General features: G+C 38.2%; 2 long non-coding RNA genes across 3 annotated transcripts; one reads left to right on the top strand and one right to left on the bottom strand.

Annotated features, from left to right (window-relative positions):
• The first annotated feature begins 1,338 nt into the window (after nt 1-1,338).
• LOC139122985 (uncharacterized) lies at nt 1,339-2,308 on the top strand. Its single transcript, XR_011549555.1, has 2 exons — nt 1,339-1,476; nt 2,076-2,308. It is a non-coding gene; the product is annotated as an uncharacterized lncRNA (long non-coding RNA).
• Nucleotides 2,309-2,519: 211 nt separating this feature from the next.
• On the bottom strand, nt 2,520-13,521 carry LOC139122986 (uncharacterized). Of its 2 annotated transcripts, none has more exons than XR_011549557.1 (3): nt 12,878-13,521; nt 4,156-4,786; nt 2,520-3,344 (listed from the first exon to the last, which is right to left on the bottom strand). It is a non-coding gene; the product is annotated as an uncharacterized lncRNA (long non-coding RNA). The 2 variants fall into 2 exon arrangements; XR_011549556.1 differs by having other exon boundaries at nt 4,651-4,786; nt 12,878-13,517.
• Nucleotides 13,522-14,376: the final 855 nt, after the last annotated feature.

Below are 14,376 nucleotides of genomic sequence, written 5' to 3'. Positions count from 1 at the left end.
CAAGTTTTCCCATACCAAACTGCAAACGACAACTGATGCGCTTTCTCGGTATGGCTGGTTACTACAGAAAATTCTGTCCAAATTTCTCCACAATTACTGAGCCTTTGACTAACTTACTTAAAAAGAAAGTAAAGTTTGTTTGGTCAGAGCAATGCCAACAGGCATTTGATACACTTAAAGCCATACTGCAAAGTGCTCCAGTGTTGTCTGCACCAGATTTCACTTTGCCATTCAAATTAGCTGCGGATGCTAGTGATACGGCTGCTGGTGCTGTTTTATTGCAAGAGGATAGTCATGGTGTAGATCATCCTGTTTGCTATTTTTCACGCAAATTTAACAAATCCAGAGAAACTACTCTACAATTGAAAAAGAGTGTTTATCTTTGATATTAGCTTACAGCATTTTGAAGTTTATGTTACTTCTTCAAATCAGCCAATAGTGGTTTATATTGATCACAACCCTCTTGTATTTCTACAGAAATTTAAAGGCAAAAATCAGAGATTGCTAAGATGGAGTTTAATGTTACAGGAGTTTAATCTTGATATTAGACATATCAAAGGCAGAGACAATTTAATTGCAGACTGTCTCTCTCGTATTTAGAGTTTATTGTTGTTCACTTTCAAGAAGTTTTACTTTAGAGTAAAAAAAAAAAAAAAAAAAAAAAAATTTTGAGTACTTAAATCTTTTTCAAGATTACATTTGTAAAAGAAAGATTTTTCTTTGAAAAATTTTCTTTTTTGAAGAGGGGGTGTGTTATGTAGGTCATTTCCCCCACACTCATCATGACCTGAGTTCAATAAGTCTAGAACATTCTCAAGGTCACTGCCCTTAATGACCTCACAACCTTGAATTCAATTAGTCATGTTTGGAATGTTCTGGAAAGTTGATTAGTTGTGTAAGAGAGATAATTTTAGAACAGTAATTAGCATGTCAATAAAAGTTCTAGATTGTTCTTATATGCTTATGTAAACACATGAGTATAAATACTGGGACAGCAGGCTTGCAGTCAGACTTTTGGGATCGTGTCTCTTGTGTGTTTACTAAACTCCAGCAGTAGTCATTCTCAAGACTTTTCAAGACCTTCACTGCCAACGCTGGATTTATACTGTGGACTTTGTGCAGCTTCAAGCCTGCAAGCCAAAGGACTGTTCATTCATCCGACTGACTGTTACAACTCTGAGACTGGAGCTTTGCCGTCCCAGCTGAGATAAGTAGTCTGTACACTTTTAAGTTTGTACTCTATCCCTGACTTAGCAATAGTTTTATTTTCGTAATAAATTTGTTTAAACGTTAACTGCTGAGTTCACCCTTTTGTTCGTATCCTCTGCACGTAACAACAGTGCCTACGGGTAGATAGCATGATTGACTCTGGGGACAAGGTTACATTCAATTTAACAAAATTGACTAAATCATCGAAAACCACCTTCTCAAAATTGGCAAGAGGGTCAGGTGGTCCTCTAGGATCCCTTTCATTTAGTAAGTATCCCCACAACAAGTCTTTGTGTGTTTCTTACCTGTCTGAGAGTATATTTAGACAAGACAAAGGAGTGGCGTGTGATGCCTGATGGAGTAGACAGAAACCAATTGTTTATTAGTTACACCAGACCACATAGGCCAGTATCAAGGAGCACACTAGCTAGGTGGTGGAAAGCAGTCATGAACTTTGCAGGCCTTGATACAGGTATTTTCAAAGCCCATTCCACAAGATCAGCGACAACATCAAAGGCCAAAAGCCAAGTGTATCACTGGATGATATCTTGTCCAGAGCCAATTGGTCTAAGCCATCTACTTTCAGAAGGTTCAACAACACAATTCCAACAAGCCTACACCAGGCTTTGTGGAAGGTGTTTTGCAACAAGCAAATTAGCTTTGAACATGCATTGGTTATATCTTAACGAGGTTTTGTGAGATGGAATTGGAGATTTCATAAGCACACCAAAGGTGTGTGAAATGGAATCATAATTCCATGAACAAAACCGAGTTAAGATATAATTTCCCACCCTTTCCCTCCCATGAGGGGTTTTGCTGGTGGAATCTATGAGTGACCATAGTTGTTTCATATAATTCTCTTGCAGACCCTGACTTAACAGTGGTATGGAGGCTGAAGTTGTGTTTGGCATTCACAAGATGCTACACCATTTAGACAGAACAGACAATCATATTGATGTTGCGCAGTTATTGTTGAGATTGTTATACTGTGTTATTGTCATTTGTTATGAGATACTGTTCGAAAAGTTTGTATCTGATGTAGTTGACAAAAGTAAAAGTTGGTAAATTAAAAAAAAAAAAACAAAAACAAAAAAAAAAACGGAAATGTAACTGACTTAGTTTAATCGTGCATCATTTTGTCGAAGGATGAATGCTTCTGAGCATGTGCAGTTGTTTGCTTTAAATGGCTGAACGTTGAGGGCGCTTGTCATTTCTGGGGAAATGCATTGGTTATATCTTAACTCGGTTTTGTTCATGGAATTATGATTCCATTTCACACACCTTTGGTGTGCTTATGAAATCTCCAATTTTCGACTGTAATGTCCAACTGAGCATTTTTTTTTTCTTCAGTGTCCGACTCTATTAATTTAATTTTAGTATGGGGAAAAACTCAAACACATACAATTCTTTTAAAGATGAATACAATTTTCAACTGTAATGTCCAACTGAGCATTTTTTCCTTCAGTGTCCAACTCTATAAATTTAATTTTAGTATGGGAAAACTCAACACATACAATTCTTTTAAAGATAAATGCAATTTCGACTGTAATGTCCCGCTACACCACAACAAGAACAAAATCTTCTTCGTCCATATTCTTCCACTTTGAACTTGTATTCTTCTGGGGTAGTAGTTTTGCCATCTTCTTCTTCTTGCAATAGTCTTCCTGCTTCTTTTGTCATGGCTGTTGCTTGTTTTCCACGGGCTGTAATAATATATCCATGATCTTTCATGAGATGGTGTAGATAAGCCACTTCATCACCAACTTGTATTGGAAATGATGAAAACCAACATCCAGTTTCCTGTTTTAATCGCCATAAACGATTGGTAAATCCATGAGCGATGAAATCATCGGGACCATTAATCTTGTATAAGATGTGGTAGTGGTGTTTCGCTGACATTCCAACGGAACATTTGAAGTTGTGATGTATCAGGACAAAGTCTCTCAACTTTTCACGTCTTAGGATATTGGTCAAACACCGCTGAGCCATATACTCCGGTTCGTCGGTATTACACTCAATCTGGACCATGCCATGAAAACTTGCACCAGCATTGATATAGTTGTAATCACCAAACACATCTTTTCCATTGTAGAAACTGGCCACAGTAAAGGCTCTGTATCGTGCTGGCATTATGGCTATAATGTGAACAAATACAAGAACATGGTTACATAAACATTTATAAATCAATGCGCGGGCATATTAGGCTGCTTCGGATTGTTCTTCTCCAATGTGAACATCTTGGATATATTGATGGCAAAGTTCACGTATTTTGTCTGGTTTGATGTCATCCATAGCTATGTCAAAATGCCAAATACAAAGTTGTCCTTCATCCATAATACCCATAGTATGGGTATTACACAGTGTACGAAAATCATCTCGACGAGCTTTTCGTTCTAAGTAAAATACAAATATTAACTTATATCTTTCTTCACTTAAATCTAAATCAAATACAAACGGTTTTGTATGGGTAGTACCCATATTGAAATAACGTATTACGTATGTACCGTACATTAATTATACATTAAAAACAAAACAAAAACAAAACAAAACAAAAAAACAAAAGCAAGCCCAGTGGAAAAGCTAGTTAGTGAGGTTCCATTGCTCATTCCTAATATTCATCCCCCCCCATATGCGCCCCCTCCCCCCTTAGAGACCTATTGTTATTGCCATTAGTAGGCCGGATGAATATTACAATGTCACTTCAATGCATTGGAGACAACCCCCGCGTGACACACACGTACAAAAAAAAAATCAACTCCACGCGAATACTAGTGCACCGGTTCACTCCTCGTGTTCGCTGTCTGCGCTGGGAACACACTGGAAAAACGTAATGATTACTGCGACCAGCAAATAAATATGGACACGAAGCACGTCATTTCGATGAACATTTTGACTTATTCTATTACTAATGAAGCTAAGCTAACAAAGACACAAGCTACAATTTACCTTAAAAAGGGGCTGGCTTAACCTCCGTGTCAAAGGTCTTGAGTGCACACAGAGTTCATAATTTTACCTCTATTTATAGATTTTGGGCGGATCATGTCCATGTTTGCCAAGAGTCAACCTTAAACGGAAACACTCTCTGTCAAAGTCAACCCTAAAAGGAAACACTCTTTGATACAAATTACCTAGATTTTGGAACTCTGCCGGTGAACGATAAAATCTGTCAAATCAGGCCCCGCGCGCGGGACTTGTATAGAAATTTGCATAAAGGCTAAGGCAATGACGTAATGTTCTGTCACAGTCACTGATGGTATCTCCTCACGAACAAAACGGTTATTCTCCCAAGCTTTGAAAATGTCCTTCAAATATGTCCGAATATGAGTCAAGTATTTTGGCAGAAATGATAGTCCATGACGACAAAACTTTGATGTTGAATGTTTCACAGATACAGTATTCTGGAAGGAGGACGGGGTAGGGTGGAGTGGAGTAGATGGTCACCTGTACGTTCCTTGAGACACGATCATTTCACTGGCATCAACGCTAGGGATGAGTTTCTAATGACGAAGGTCTCACGCATACAACCTAGTCATCCACTTTCTTTCTTGGCGATCAGCAGATTAAAATCAACAGCCACCTGAAAAGAAGATTATCAGCAGAGTGTAGTGAAATTCATGGAGAGTTAAACAGCTGAATGCATGGGAAAATAAATCTCAATCTACACCAGATTATGTGATTACCCCCCCCCCCCCCAGTTCTGTATTAGTGGAGAAGGTAATAGATACAAAATTTAAAAAACATAACAGTTAGGTTATTTTCTCTTTAAAAATCCAACGACATTATAAATAAAAATATGACACTGCATAACAAAAATTATTTCAAATGTAGTAAAGGTGACTGTAACACTTAAAGCAAGCAAACAATACTGAATACAAATAATAGCACAATATAAATGTAAAGTATTGTATATATAATGTTGTTGTGCGTGTGTGTTTTATATAAATTTGCTTGCAATTTACATCAGTGGGTGTGATTTGTTTGAAGCTCTTGTTCATCGACGGGAAAGAAATATGAAACGATCAACTCTTAGATTTTTTTGTTTGTTTGATTAGTTAACTTTCACAGCTATCATCATTTCATCGGTTATTATTATTATAATTATTATTATTATTTTTACCTTAGAAACACAGGTCTGAAACAGAATTTAAAACAAGTATAAAACAAGGTGATACAGTTGTATTTGCCTGTTAACTATGCAAGCTCTCATTCCAAACACGGCATAATTTCCTTTGTGTTTCAGTGTCACCTTACATTTGGTGCTAAAGTCAATGAACTTTGAACTCAACGCAGAACAAAAGTAAAAAAAAAAACTGGGTATCGAGGCGTTTGCTTATTGCTTACTACTTTGCGTGAAAAAAAAAAAAATCATGTCTGACATTGTAACTTGTTAAAGAAATTGTGATTGTACTGTACAGTTTACCACTTTATCAGGATAACATATTCAATTTTAAGAAACAAACAAAGTTTTTGAACATTGATAACCAGACGGTAGATCAAATAGGAGACGTTTGAAATGACATCAAAAACAGGCCGCTGTTTCGGCCGCGATTTCGATTGCCCCGGCCGACCGTCATAATACATGTAAACAATAGACTCAGTACATACACAGAATACTATATTATTTTATTATTATTAATTCTTTATTTCGGACAATGAGCATGTCCATATATATAAATGGTTACAGGATTGGCAAAAAGAATGATACAAAAAAGGTTACATCAAGAAATATTCATTTATGGGTTAGACCATAAAGACATATTTCTGAACACAGATTAGAAGACTGAATTTATCCATCTTTTCCTCAAGTCAGAAGTGAAGTACACAACATCATACACCTTACGTATAATTAGGTTCTCACTCATAGAAACCCTTTTCATCAAACTATTGATTTGCTTTCTAAGCAAAGCATCAAAAGTGTCAATCCTATTATATACAAACATAGTACTAGCACTGCTGCGTCTGTCATATCGTAGAAGTATGCGACCAGCATTATTGTAAGCAACTTTCAATTGTTTCAGGGCGCTTTTATTATAGCTGACCCATAAGTTACCACCATACAATTGATAGCAATATGCTTTAAAGAGTTTACATTTAACACTCTGAGAACACATAGAAAATTTTCTCAAAAGCAGTTAGCAGAGATATAAAAAGATCTCCTCTGACGCTCGATATCAGAATTGTCACTGAAGGTATTTGCCAACATATAGCCGAGGTGCTTTTTCTTTTCAACAAATCGCAGTTTAACTCCATTGAGATAAACAGCCGGAATATGTTCCATCATACATCGCTTGAGAATTATACACATACATACAGTTTTCTCTGTATTGAAAACAATATCATGAATATCGCCATAATTGCTACATATATTTAAAAGTATCTGAGTTCCTTTCACTGACGGGCTTATCAGACATATATCATCTGCATACATCAGATGGTTAACAAAAATACCACCGATGTTGCAACCAACCTTAGAATTAATCAATCTATGGCTAAGATGATCCATATACACATTGAAAAATTTTGGGGACAATACACCACCTTGCTTCACACCGTTTTTAACAGTAAAATGTGTTGAAATACAGGAGCCCCATCGAACAGAGATTTCCTGCGTTCTGTACCAGGTTAAAAGGTATCTCACATAGCAAATAGGAACATTACGGTTGATCAGTTTCTTGAATAATGACCAGTGATTCACACGATCGAAAGCTTTAGAAGCATCCATAAAAGTAACGATAACATTGCTACCATGACTTATAATAGCTAATGACCTCTTTCAGGACAAACATACACATATCAGTAGAATGACAAGTTTTAAAACCAAATTGGTAAGGTGAAGATCCAAGGAACGACTCAATCTTATTCAAAATAACTAATTCAAAAACTTTCGAGGTAATAGTAGACAGAGCAATCGGGCGATAGTTGTTCTTATCGCTTACATTTTTGTTCTTATCCTTAACAATGGGCACTAACAAAACTTCAGAAAATCTAGGAGGACATACATTATGAATAAGCATTGAAGTGAGACACATGCTCAAAAGTACAATTAACTTATTACTAGCATATACAAAATGCTCAGATGAGAGAGAATCTGGACCAGCAGATTTACCTTGTTGTAACTTGTAAATGGCTTTACGAACATCACTAGGTGATACAAAACTCATTTGATCAAGGTTGCAATCGTCAACCTTATTCAACACGAATTCTTTGTCTCTAACCGAGTGCACCACATTTAAGAGATCACTAAAATGGTTCCGCCACATTTCAGAGATATTGACATCACCACTGCAACACGGACTTCGTGCATAGAAAGTTTCCGGTATCATGCACACGGGGTGACTGTCGATCAAAAATTTGTTACAAAGTCTGTCTCCCGTGCAAGACATTGACCTAGTCGCGTGTATGTGACCGGTTGCTTCTGTTTACAGTATGTGCTTCCAATTGTAGACCATGCACAGCTTCCATTTTCTTTCTTAAAGCAGTTTTAGAAAATTGCTGGACGTGTCCTCTACTCAACAGTAAGCTTAAGATTAGAAGAGGCAGATTTATTTTTCTTTTGCTTGTTTTAAGCGGTTTCCCCCTTTCTTTTAGCCCAAGATCATACAGGTTTACTGCGTGCGGTGCCGTTCCGCATGTTTATCAAAAGAAATTGTTGTAAAGTTTCAACATCGCCGCGATAACTTGATATCACGAATCGATTCAGGACCCAATTTTCAAAATAGGTCCGACCTTCTCATATATGCACCATCAAAGGTACAGAAAACAGACCTAGCCTGCACATTGATTAGCTCCGGACCCGTAGCGTAGCCCCATCGGCGCAGTAGGCTGTAGAATCACATCACGAGAGTGGTTATACGCCAACAGTTTAACTACCGAAATAAACATTTGAAGCGTCACCAGTGCTGCTTCTGTGATATTTCATTAATTTTGTTTTTCCTGTCATTATGGTAAATGCAGTTTTAATAAGCCTACGGGAAGTTAGGAGGCATTGATGGACAAGTAACCACACGATCGGTCCCTCTAGAGAGGGACCGTGGTGTAACCAACAGGGTTCTCAAAAACTTTTGAAGTAGGCGGAAAATTCAGAAAAGTAGGCGGTTAGCTTCTATGTGCAACCAGGTTCCCTGGGCGGGCGGGGGGGGGGGGAGGAGGACAGTTCTGAGCAATTTCATGCATTCTTATACAGTGTATAAAAGGTTATTTCAACATACACAAAGGGGGGGGTTTCAGGGAGGGGGTCCCCTCCCTGTGTGCAGGAAATTTTTAAAATTTGAAGACATTTTGGAGTAATTTCATGCATTATTGATTGTATGAAAGACCATTTCAGCATGAGAGTGTTAAGGATTATATTTAAATTTGAAGACATTTCTGAGCAATTTCATGCATTCTTATACAGTGTATAAAAGGTTATTTCAACATACACAAAGGGGGAGGGTTTCAGGGAGGGGGTCCCCTCCCTGTGTGCAGGAAATTTTTAAAATTTGAAGACATTTTGGAGTAATTTCATGCATTATTGATTGTATGAAAGACCATTTCAGCATGAGAGTGTTAAGGATTATATTTAAATTTGAAGACATTTCTGAGCAATTTCATGCATTCTTATACAGTGTATAAAAGGTTATTTCAACACACACAAAGGGGGAGGGTTTCAGGGACGGGGTGGGCAAGAACTTTTTAAATTTTGAAGACATTTTGGAGTAATTTTATGCATTCTTGTACAGTATTAAAGACCATTTCAGTATACAGAATCATCATTATCATTGCCAATTACAACATGTTTTCAAGGGATAAAGTTTAAAAGAAAAGTCAGAAAATTAATTGATCTCACTCAGGCCTGTCAACTGCATTCAGTTGACAAGGATAATAGCAAAATTTCACCAGACTGTTGTGTAGAATTATGTGTAGCTCATGACTTGAACAAACATTTTGAAATACATCATAGAACGGGGCCTAGGGTTTTCACAATCCAGTAGATAATGATCCGCTAGAATCCTGACCAGCCTGGCTGTACAAAGTGTTTTACTGATTTAAATAAACTTGATTGACGATACAGTAAAATCAAAGAGTTTATTCAATTCAATGAATTATAGGAACACAATTTTCAGTGAATTTAATTCACTGTACTAATTTCACAATAAAACGAATCCGCGAGCTGATTATTTTTTTTTTGCTGATGTTGAATATAATTGAAAAAGAGAGCTAAATTTCAGTGTTCATGTTTGATAAAACCTCAAACTAACGACACTGAACGCCAGCCTGTGCTACGCCGTGTGTGTACAAACTACCGGTAGTCAATTGTAACACAGTACACACAACGCCATCTCCACAACGCGACATCGGTCGACCTGAAATTTGACACTGTGATCGACGTAGCGTTTGAATAGTACGAATAGTGAGACCAAGTAATTTTTTTGTTGATTTGATCTAAACCTCCCAAAACCAACAGACAAAGTCAGAAAATCAAAGTTTTCAAGCGTCGACTTTCTCTTCCGCGATGCACACAACCACGGCCCCTCCACAAAACGCGATGTCGATCGACTGAGTTGAATATTGACATCGTGATCGACCATGGATAGATTGACGTGGCGTTTCGAAAGTATGAAAAATGAGACTCAGTAACTTGTGGTCGCTTTAGATTTGATCAAAAACCTACCAAACCCATCAGACTAGGCCCTACTCTTACGCAGAAAACCAAAGCTCTCAGGCGTCGACTTTCTCTTCCGCGTTTGAGCGAAACAACAGTCGGCTTCATTCGGAAATGGTCGGCTATTCGCGGGCATAACGTAATTGTATGTTAGTCCAATTTTCGGCTATACCCGATGTGAACGTCGGAATAATTCGGGCTGTGATCGGGCGAGCCAGGTTGACCTCGAGAGCGATTCCAGTGTATAGTACACCACGTTCGCTGATCGCGGTACTACAGTGTACAGTGATAGCAACAAGTTCACCGCGTAAATTGCTAGACTACATATAGCCACATCGGCACTTCTGAAATATTATCTGCGGCTTGCAAGACCACCAAAAAATCTAATTATTGTTATCAAAACCAGAATTTCCGGGCCAGAGAGCGAAACAGTGCTGAAAAGTAGCCGGCCAAAATACGAAAGTAGCCGGTCAATTTGGCCGGCATCCGGCTAAAAATGAACACGCTGAACCAAGACGGTGTACGTGCAGGGCCTGAAAATTTAATTTTTATCCACTTGTCCCCGGACAAGTAGCCTCTATTTTTCTACTTGTCCGTAGCAGAAACTCACTTGCCCTGAAAATTTTCAAAAAAAAAGATTTCTGCTCTTACCCAGATTGTGGGACCTCGAATGGTTTGTGACAAATTGGTGGTATCTACAGTTTATAATTGTAAAAAAGTACATTACTGTAATGAAAATTATTTAATATGCTTTCGTCGTTTATGGGAATTCTTTCCATTTACCGCATTAAGATGTGTTTAACAGAAATAAATACTAGTAAGATGTTTCATCACACTTATGACTACAAAAGTAGAAGTGATTGAAGACAATAGTCTAATAATGCAGACATTTAACATGGTTTTTTCACTAGTGCTGTAAAGTTCACTTCATTTTTATAATTGCCCAATTGATTGATACTTTTTCATTGAAATTGCAAAAAGAAAATAGGTTGAAAACGCTAAATATCTGAGAGGAACTCCTTTCTCTTCATAATAGCAATAGCAACTTGCCATACCACGGCTTTGACAAGCTAGGTGGCTTTTGTTAAGGTCCGCTACAATCAAGATAGGGGGTCTTGACCATATAAGGAATTCAGCATGGTGACCTACACAAGCTTGCTGCGTACGATCGAAGAGTGGCATGAGACTCCTTCTGGAGAAATTTCTGACTGCAAAATACTACTTTGAAAGACAGGGATATAGTGCTTCATCAAAATTTTGGAGTTACTGATATTTTTAGGTAAAGTTGTGAGCTTCCATCACACCACATAGTGCCATTTGATGTTCCGTGCAGTGTGGCTAGAAATTTCATTCTCCGTACACACTGTGTACTATAATATAGCTACAGCAGGTTAGTTGGGTAGAGTAACCGTGGTTGTCAATAAAGTTTGCTTCACTGTTTCACTGTCCAAATTGTTTGGTGAAAAGTTAGTTGTTCTATTTAAAATGATCTAGGCTTCCGCTTCAAACATCATTGTCTGGTTATTATCTCGTTACATTTTACATGTAAAATGAGTGGAGAAGTACGTGGCCCTGCATTTGCCAAGGGTCCAGTGACTAGCGGACGCACATCGACTTGCTTACCATAAATCGCAAACTGTAACAGAGTAACTGATTTTTCTTTAGTTTTTCGGTTGAGACGAAACAAATAAGCCCCGATTTGAGTGCGTCCGAGTGACCCATGTCTGGTACTTTTGGGGGACATTGTTTCTAATTTGCGTCAAAAGACGAAAGAACGCACTCTTGGCAAAACACTGAGTTGACTCTGAACTTTCTGCCGCGGGCAAGTGAGGGCTAGTTTTGCGCTAGTCCGTATTAGAAATCAGTCTGTCCCGGGCATCGGGCAAGCGTAATTTTCAGGCCCTGACGTGTAGTGTTGAATACAAACTATCACTGTTTCACGGGTTGAACATACTGCAGATTGTGCGTGACTTCTAACTTTTAATCCGACTGAAATGGTTATACAATTTCTATGGTTACAGAATTGCAGAAGTGGAAAGATAGCCCGACGGAGGTCTTCTAGTTAGTTGTAAACAAACTCGGCATAAGCCCAATTGCATGCAGAACGATCGCGATGTCAGCTGGGCAGATTTCGAATGGAACAATTGAAACATTGTAACAATTTCGCAGGGGTCCCTGGATGATTGACAGGTTACCTTTTGTTCTATGCTGGATTATTTTCTGATTTTGGCAGCGCGGCGGTCGACTGCATTGCATGCACTGCAGATCGACAAATTTCACCATTTTCTTTCCATGAAAATCGGCGGTTAAAACACTCGTCCTTACGATAATTTTCACTCTAAATCATCGCCGATGAAAGGGATTCACAGGTATTCTTTTGAGAAGGCAAGGAGAGGATAAAAATTGGTAGCGTACTTGTGAAATCATCGCATTTTTTCACTTCATGATTTACGCGAGTACCGGACAATCGAAGCGCAAACAATAGCATCGTTATCTCGCGGGTCAAGTACGAACGGACAGTATCACTCGCGTTACTCCTAGCGCTTGCAAACCAATGTTTTTTTCTATCGACTACCGTAATTGATATGTCAGTTCTCTTTAAAAATTGATAGATTTGATTCATTGAACTTGAAACATTATAAAATTAAACACTGTTTTCAACCTCTCTCTTCAAACCCGTATTCGTCGCTAGTATAACGTGTTCACGCACAACATGTGCACGGTATAGTGGCGATAGCGTCACGTATGTTGGACGGCGTGGTACAGTACGGCATCGCTCCTTTAGTTTCACATTTCTAATACTCCCTACTCCTTTTCTCGAATGTTGCAGAATGATAATATATCAATACAACTGTTGAAATCGTAAACGTACATGCCCCCCCACCTCCCCGCTTGTTTGATAGACGAAGCCAGGTCGGGTCGATACTGCATATCAATCAACATTATTATGAACATAGAACAAAAAATACATGATGTATTAGATCGAAGAAAATGAAAAGTAATGAAATATATAGCAAATGAACTTACCACATTATCCCTTGACATCTTATCGTCCATGCTGACTGCAAAGAATGTCAATTGTTCCCTGTTATTTGCAGCAAAGTCGGGAAGACTCACTCGTATCCAATGCGACTGCCGTACGACGTACGGTGTACATCACTACCCTGCTGTGAATAAGCTCCAAAATCAGCCGTAGGATTCATCTTCATCAAATGAGGGCCAGGTAGTGCGCTACTTTCCCAAGTTTTTCAACTTCTGAAGCAAATAACCTATGTGCCACAATCCTACATTGCTTGTTCGGCTCGAAGTTGTGCTGCTCCGCGAAAAAAAACCCCACTCGTATACAGCAGGCTCCTGCACAGAGTGATCGAGCCCATCTATTTTCACTAGGCTAGGGGTCTTTTCATCACCTAGGAGACGTACGTTTCTACCAGGCGGCCATGACAGTGTTCTATATCCTTTTTAAAGGTGACCTATATCGTTTTAAAAGTGATATTTAAGCCCAGACAAAAAGTGATCTATATCTTTTTAAAAGTGGTCTATATCTTTTTAAAAGTGATCTATATCTTTTTAAAAGTGATCTATAAGCCCAGGCAAAAAGTGGTCTATATCTTTCCAAAGGGGTCTATATCTATGTTCACTAGGCTAGGGGATCTTTCCATCACCAAGGAGACGTACGTTTGTACCAGTCGGCCACGACAGTGGTCTATATCTTTCAAAAAAAAAAAAAAAAAAAAAAAAAAGACCCCCTAAGTTACCCAAGTGTTCTATATCTTTCCCACCCAAAAAGACCCCCTAACTTACCCAAGTGTTCTATACCGTCTCATGTACTACTCTCCAATACAAAGGAGAACAAAGTGAGAAGTTGGCGAGTTGAATTTATGTCTAGAATACTTAGATAGCTCATATTTATTGAAAATTTAAAGTCTTTTACAGATCACATTCCTTACACATATATTCTATGCAGTTAGAATCAGTTCTCATGTGAATTTATGCTTTTCGTGATAGGGTATTATATATAATACAGCTTTGTCAATACCAGTGAATTTTGTGACGTCATCCCACTGATTATTACTGATAATGTTTTCGATTATCAAGTATTGTTGCCCAAAATGTTTCGTTCATCTACAAATTTCATGTTTCCTACATCTACAAATTCCCTGGCATTGCCAAAACTATAAAATAATAGCAATAATGTACACCCTGCCGGCCTATAATGGACTCAAGTAAAATTTGCACTCTATAATGTACTCGGCTTGGCCTCGTCGGCAAAGTTTCCTTTCGTTCATTAAGTTCGCGAGGGAGGTACATTATTGCGTAACTGTAAAATATGACTTCAAAATTATTCTTATATAATCGTAACTATTGACGGTAATAAAGTACAGGTCAATGAAACAAGAAAATGTAAGTGAAACAAAAGCCCTTCAGTCGAGTAAATGCACAGTTTTAGTTCTATCAGTACTGCCATATGAAACGGAACGCTTTTATCCAGGTACAACGATGTGCACACCGTGACGTATACTTGC

This window comes from Ptychodera flava, chromosome 22 (assembly GCF_041260155.1).
Source record: "Ptychodera flava strain L36383 chromosome 22, AS_Pfla_20210202, whole genome shotgun sequence".
NCBI lineage: Eukaryota > Metazoa > Hemichordata > Enteropneusta > Ptychoderidae > Ptychodera > Ptychodera flava.
The sequence above is the reverse complement of the archived record's forward strand: the minus strand, read 5'-3'. Positions and strand labels throughout refer to the sequence as shown.